This window comes from Corvus cornix, chromosome 17 (assembly GCF_000738735.6).
Source record: "Corvus cornix cornix isolate S_Up_H32 chromosome 17, ASM73873v5, whole genome shotgun sequence".
Lineage (NCBI taxonomy): Eukaryota > Metazoa > Chordata > Aves > Passeriformes > Corvidae > Corvus > Corvus cornix.
The window spans coordinates 9,353,580-9,360,315 of NC_046346.1; positions in this window are offsets into that span (position 1 = coordinate 9,353,580).

Below are 6,736 nucleotides of genomic sequence, written 5' to 3' on the forward strand. Positions count from 1 at the left end.
ACCCTGGGATCCATCCGCACACCGCTCTCCTTGTGCTGCCCTTAGCTTTTGTTTTCCCAGGCTAGGCACGCCAATTTGCTCCAGCCTTTTTATTTTGTAAGACGAGCCTGCAGCCTTTTTCATCAGTCTCTGCAGCCCCTGTTTAGCTCTGCCAGCAAAACCAAACAAATTAGGAGAAGGGGGGGTTAGGGGGGAGTGAAAACACCCTGAGCTACAGCAGATTTTACTGAACCCTCTTACCCCATGGCAAGTGGCCAAACGCTCATGGCTTGGTGCACAATTGGGGCCACCCCATCCCTGGGGCAGCACTGGCACCCTTGCCCCAGAGGGACACCACACATGTGACAACTCAGGTTAGAAAAACCCTTCACCAAACCTGAGCCCCTTGTGCCGTGCTGCAGCTTCTCTGGAGGTTTATGCACCATGTTTGCAGAGAAGTTAATTTTAAGCACAGCAAAGTTTCTCACCCAAGGTCACGATGTGAATACAAAGGATTCCTGCACCAGGAGCTGAACAAAAGCACCCAGGTACAGCTACAGTACTGCAAGGATTTGTGCTAAGATACACAGGGTCCCTTGTCATGTCATGGCCAGCAGCGATGCCACAGCATTGACCCATCCGTGGATCACAGCTACGCTGTGTACAGCGGTCTGTAAAATGTAACTAGAGGGATATAATTGGAGCATGGAGAAGAGAAGGCTTCGGGGAGACCCCGTTACAGCTTTCTAGTACCTTAAGGAGGCTTAAAACATGGACGGGAAGGGACTTTTTATACAGGCAGATAGTGACAGGACAAGGGGCAGTGGTTTTAAACTGACAGAGCAGGGTTAGATTGGATGTTAGGAAGAAAATCTTTACTTAGAGGGAGGTGAGGCCCTGGCACAGGGTGCCCAGAGAAGTGTGGCTGCCCCTGGACCCCTGGAAGTGTCCAAGGCCAGGCTGGACAGGGCTTGGAGCACCCTGGGATAGTGGAAGGTGTCCCTGCCCATGGCAGGGGGTGGGACAAGATGATCTTTAAGTTCCCAAACCAGTCTGTGATTCTGGGATTCTATAATTCAATATATTCAATGCCTGCAGTGCCAGGGCACCCGTCATGCCCCCGGTGATGCCAGATTCAGGAGGATTTTACTCATTGCAGTCAAAACGTGTATTTACATTCCTGCCTCCCTGCTCACCTGCCCATGCCCCAGAGTCATTGCTCTTATCTACTTGTGTGAGGAGTCACTGGAGTTAAAACTCAGAGCAGTTAAAAAAAAAAAGTAAGCTAAGGGTTTTTGGTAAACTGCCACAATTTGCTTTCTGATATTTCTGACTATTGTTTTGCTTTAAAAAAAAAATTGTTTTGAAGAGTTTTGTTGTTGTGGTGGGAATTCACACTTCCTCTACATTCTGTCTGCTCTGCCTTCCTCTTTTTCCCCTTATTAAAAGGGAGATTTAAAAAGAGAGAAGAAAAACACATGTCAAGACAAGCTTTAGAATAAAATTTTCCTTTCAGATCCCCCTCACCTGAGCATCACCTGAGCCATGCTTTGCCAGCAGCACAGACAAGCTCCAACCACAGGTGCTGGGAGAGCAGCTGTGAGTGGTGTCACATGTGGGCAAAATGTGCCCACGGAGGGCTCAGCTGTGACTGCAAGTGCAAGGCACACAAGACTCCATCATTAAGTCACAGACATTGTTTGTGACTTGAATTTGTTCCCCTCTTGTCTTTCCAGGAGTTTCCAGCTGCGCCTGGTGACACGGAGGAGGCACAGCTCCGCCTGACCGTGCCTCAGTTCCCCCTGCACTGAGGCTGAGCTGAGCGAGAGGAGCCGGGACTGCTCAGGGAGAGGCACCGCGGAAATGCCTGGGCATACCTGGGCCGTGAGTGATGCCGGGTTACTGATGTGAGCGCAGCTGGGTGAGGCAGCAGCACTTTGTTACCCCGGGGCACTTTGTATCTCGCAAGGTCATTTCCACCTGCCCGGCGCTCCGCGGTTCGTGGCTGCAGGGGAGAGGGGCGAGCCTGGCCGGTGCTGCCCGGCACCGTGGAGACACCCAGAGGTTCTCCCGCTCTCCTGTTACAAGATGAATCTTTCTCTCCGCCCTCAAATTCTCTTGCTTTTGCTTTTCCAGCCTCTCCCCCCTCCTTCTGGGGTTGGCGAGGGCGTGACTTGTGTGAGCCCACCACACCCCATAAGGGCAGGCACCGGAGTGGCTGTGATGGAGGGGGAAATAAAGCAGCAGAGCTTTGTGGAAGTTGGCTTTTAGGTTTCTTAAGTTTCCCTCGAGCTAAAATACACAGATGTGAACTGTTATGGAGGGCTCCCTGTGCTACATACACCACTGACAGCCGTTCTGTATTCCTGTGTAAGTAAAGTCCATTACCCTGATACGTTTATATTACACATAGGTTTATTACCTTTCTAAATAATTTCCCTGCTTCACTCAGTGCCTCACCGCTTCTCAGCTGATTTGCTGGCCAGTCAACTACGTCATCTGATACCAACAGCAACAACAATAACTCATCTGTTTCAGGCTGACACCTCCCAGCAGTTTAGGCAGAGGTGGTACCGTTCAGCCACACCTTCCTGCACACCCTCCCTCTCCTCGCAGGAGGCCACAGCCAAAGCCCCCGATCCCCCTTCTGTGGGGTCATCTGCGAGGCAGCTCCCAGGCAGCTTCCCCAAGGGTGGAGTTGGAATTGAATGTCCCACCAGCAGTGTACAAATCTCTGGGATCAAGATGTGATAGAATTATAGACTGGGTTGGGCGGGATCTTAAAGACCATCTCATTCCATCCCCTGCCATGGACAGGGACACCTTCCACCAGACCATGTTGCTCCAGTCCAACCTGGCCTTGGACACTTCCAGGGATCCAGGGGTAGCCACGGCTTCTCTAGGCAACTCTGGCACAATGTCCCAGGGCTCTGCAGCAGCTCCCCAGTGCTCCTGGAACTCCGCCTGCCTATTGTGCCCCTTGGTCTCAGCAAGCCTCCCAGACACAAGGGCCACCAGCCCCACCACAGCCCAACCCCTGGGAGGATGAGAGGAGAGCAGAAAGCGACCAGAAACAACTCACAGTGCAGAGCCAGGAGGCACCACTGCTCAGGGGCTCTGCAAGGAGGCCGGGCAGCTGCTTTGGGCTCCATCCCACGGATGCTTCACCACCCTGTACCCCAAGACAGTGCCCCAGGCCTCAAGGAGTAAGAAAGAGGCTGAAATGTAAGGGGCTCTAACAGCATAACAAATAACACTGGCTTACCCTCACACCGAGTGCCTGATTATGGAATAACTTGGCTGAGACACCAGAGGGACTGCCCTTCACCAAGTGAGAGGAACCCTGCCATGCCCCTGGCAGCTTGCTTCCACTGCTCATCCCCTTTGTGCCAGCGTGCACACATGCTCTTCAGACCAATTTTGGCAGCTTCAGCCCTTGCTTCTTGTTCTGCTGTTCTCAGATGTTAAAGGGTCCTTTGGCACCACGTCCTTTCTCCTTGTGACAGTGTTTACACATCAGAATAAAGACACCTCTCCATGTCTGTGGTAAACGGAGTGATTTGAGATCTTCAAGCCTCTCCCTGTAAAGCATTTTCTCTAGCCCCTGTGTTACTGTGCTGGCTTGTGTCTGTGCAAGCCCACGGACTGGCATTTGTGTGTCAACTGAAACGTGTGTGCAGGAGCAGCCTCCCACATACAGACACGTGCACAGACAGGAGTCGATGCATTAGAGCTCATTTATGCCCCTGCACACAGAGACACTCACAGGCCCTTTAGCTCACATCACTGGGGCCAGACGAGCACCCCTGGGTAACACACAGAGTGCCCCAGACCTGGTCTTCTCCCCCATCCATTAACCGTCATCCCTGGGATTCTTAAAGCAGCTCTTCCTAATCTTCCCCTCCAAACCACAGAGGAAGGTGAGGGCAGGGAGAGCGAGTCCCCAGCTGAGGCACTGAGGTCCCGTGGCCCAGCTGGCACCCATCCCTTTCATGTGGGTGCTGTGGCTTTGATCAGTCAATGCCCAGCCAGCACCTGGCAAGCCTCACTAGAAAATCCTTAGAGAGAGGCAAGGCATTAATTACTATTATTATAATTCTAATTGCACTGCCTGGATTTCTACTCTCCTTTGCTGGAAGAGTTCCCGTTGCTCAGCGTGGGCCTGGGGAGAGGGATTGGATGGTGGGATGCTTGTCCTCCCTTCCCCATGGGGTTCAGCATCTGCAGGGACAGCAGTTTGCACAACTTACAGACTGTGGGAATAGGAGGATTCACTCACTCGACCTCAGTGATCCCAGTGGGACCTTGCCTGAGAAAAAATTGAAACCACAGGCTGGACTCTCATACTCCAGCACCACTCAGGATTTTGCATTTGTCACTCACTGCAAAATGACATTTCATAGACTCATGGACTATCCTGAGCTGGAAGGGACCCACAAGGACTATCAAAGTCCAGCTCCTGGCCCTGCACAGGACCACACCAAGAATTACACCAGGTTTATCAAGGCCAGGGAAAGGCAGCAGTTGCTGTTACACACGTAGGAGCAGGCTGAGGTCAAGGGTCATGGGGATTCCTCCAGGGAAACCTGTGCAGGGCAGCTCCATCCCCAGGTGTCTGCCATCCCAAGAGATGTCCTGGGCAGGCAGAGGGTCCAGCAGCACGCGATCACTAACCCTGCCTGACACCACCTGAGGTGCAAGAAATTTGGATCCTGTATTTGTCCTGGCTCTCATGCTTTCCTCCCCTTCACTGCCCAGTTCTTCTACTTCCCTTTTCTCCTGTAACATCTCAGCATGGCTGCCCGGGACATTGACCCACCATGGACCCAGCCAACAGCTCTTCACACACTCCTGATGTTTGATCCCATCCCTCTCGGTGGGCAGATCACTTCTCCACCATAGACTCACCACCAGGGAAGTGACATCTTATTAGCGACTCCCAGCCAAGGTCCACACCTCCTGCAGCACTTTCACCTAAATCCACTGAATTCCTCCCAGAAATGGCTGAGGAACACTCCCACATGGTTGGCTGTAGGGGAGACAGCCTGTGACAGAGAGCCAGTGACGACAATGGTGTCATGAGACGACCATAGCTGCCAACCAGAGGATTCAATCTCTGCGTGGCTCAACAGCCCTCTCTGCTAGGATTAATTCACTCAAGAAGCCCAGATGTCCCAATTCCAGCTGGTAAAAAGCTGTGGCATGGCCCCTGACCTACATGCCAGGGACAAAAGTCACCAAGAAATCCCCCAGAAAGCCCTCAACCCTCCACACAACCCAGGAGCGCGTGTCCGGGGACAGGAGATTGTGCACCAAGGGTCACATCAGTGACAAAGCTGGAGAACCCTGGGGTGCAGGCACCCCACAAACACCCCTCCTTCTCTCCCACACCTGGCTGTCTGTGACAGCTCACAGAGAGTCCCACTCCCTCTCTCAACTCACATCTCCCCACCCCGCTGCTGAGAAAAACACTTAATTTTCCTGCTTGTCACCAGTACTCCATGTGTCCAGAGCAAAATAAAGCAATCCCCAGCATGGAGAAACATGTCCCAGCAGCTGCTCCTGCAGGAATGCAGAGAGCAGCCCTCTTGGCACATCCTGGAGCAGGATGTCTGAGCCAAACTATGGCTTGGTGCAGGAGCAGATGCATCCTGAGGAGCAAGGCTCAGGGTGACACGGACCCCCCTCCACCTGCTGATGTGAGTGGCTCATGGAGTGAACAGCCCAACCAACACCTGGTGACACAGCCAAGGGTCCCTTTCCAAACAAAACCACCCCTCCATGCTGTAAGGCTACGTGCGGAGCCCTTCCCATCACCCAGGGCCTGGGTAAGGGTCAGGATGGTACCCCAGCAGTGCTGACACAAGGACCAGAAAAGCAGCCCGAGCCAGGCGTGCAGGGGAAGGAGTTAATCTCTCAGCCCAAGCTGCTGCTGAAGCAGCGCTCTGCCTCTGCCCGAGGGCATCATCAGCCTCGGCACATTTTTCTTTGTGAAGTAATGCTTTCCAAAGGAGTTTGCTGGCTGGCTGCATCAGACGGGGATGCTGGGGGAAAAAGCCAGGGGAGCACAGCTGTCCCCCCCACCACACCTTGCTGTTCCTACCCCTGCTCATCGGGGCTGCCCGGGAATTGTCCCTCACCAGGTATTTCCCTTTTCCGAGTCATAATTTGGGTTTCCATGAGCTAATCCGCCAGACTCAAAGGTCACCGCCCCGAGGCCAGCCAGAGCCGTCACGCGGCAGGTGAGTCACACCTGACAAACCTGCCCTGGCCAGAGCGGGAGGCAGCACTAAAACATCCTCCACTGCCAGGGCAGCAGCGATGCCTTCCCCATCCACACCCTGCCACAGCGCTGCTCTCAAGAGGTGAGTCCCTGCCCATGCCAGAACCACATGCTGGACAGCACAGCCCGTGCCACTGCCAGCTGAGCTGGTGGCAGGTAAAGCAGATGAAGGGAGGTCTACGATGTGTTCTCACCAAGTGACCAGGCAGCAACGACAGCCATTTGCTTTGTGGCCCTTGAATTGGGCTGGTCATGGCCATTAACGCCTGTTGGAGGTCTGACACCCCATGCAGCTCCCAGCCTGCAGCTGGTGGGTGCCTGTGATGGCTTCCCTGGCCCTGCTCCCCCATCAGTAGGACTGAGAGCTCAGGAGGGGTGCTGGGGCGAGCAGAGGGAGCTGCTGCAGTTCATTAAGGACTCCTTTGAGGAGTCTGCTCTAGGAACACCTGGGGCAGCTGCATTCTTTGCAGAACT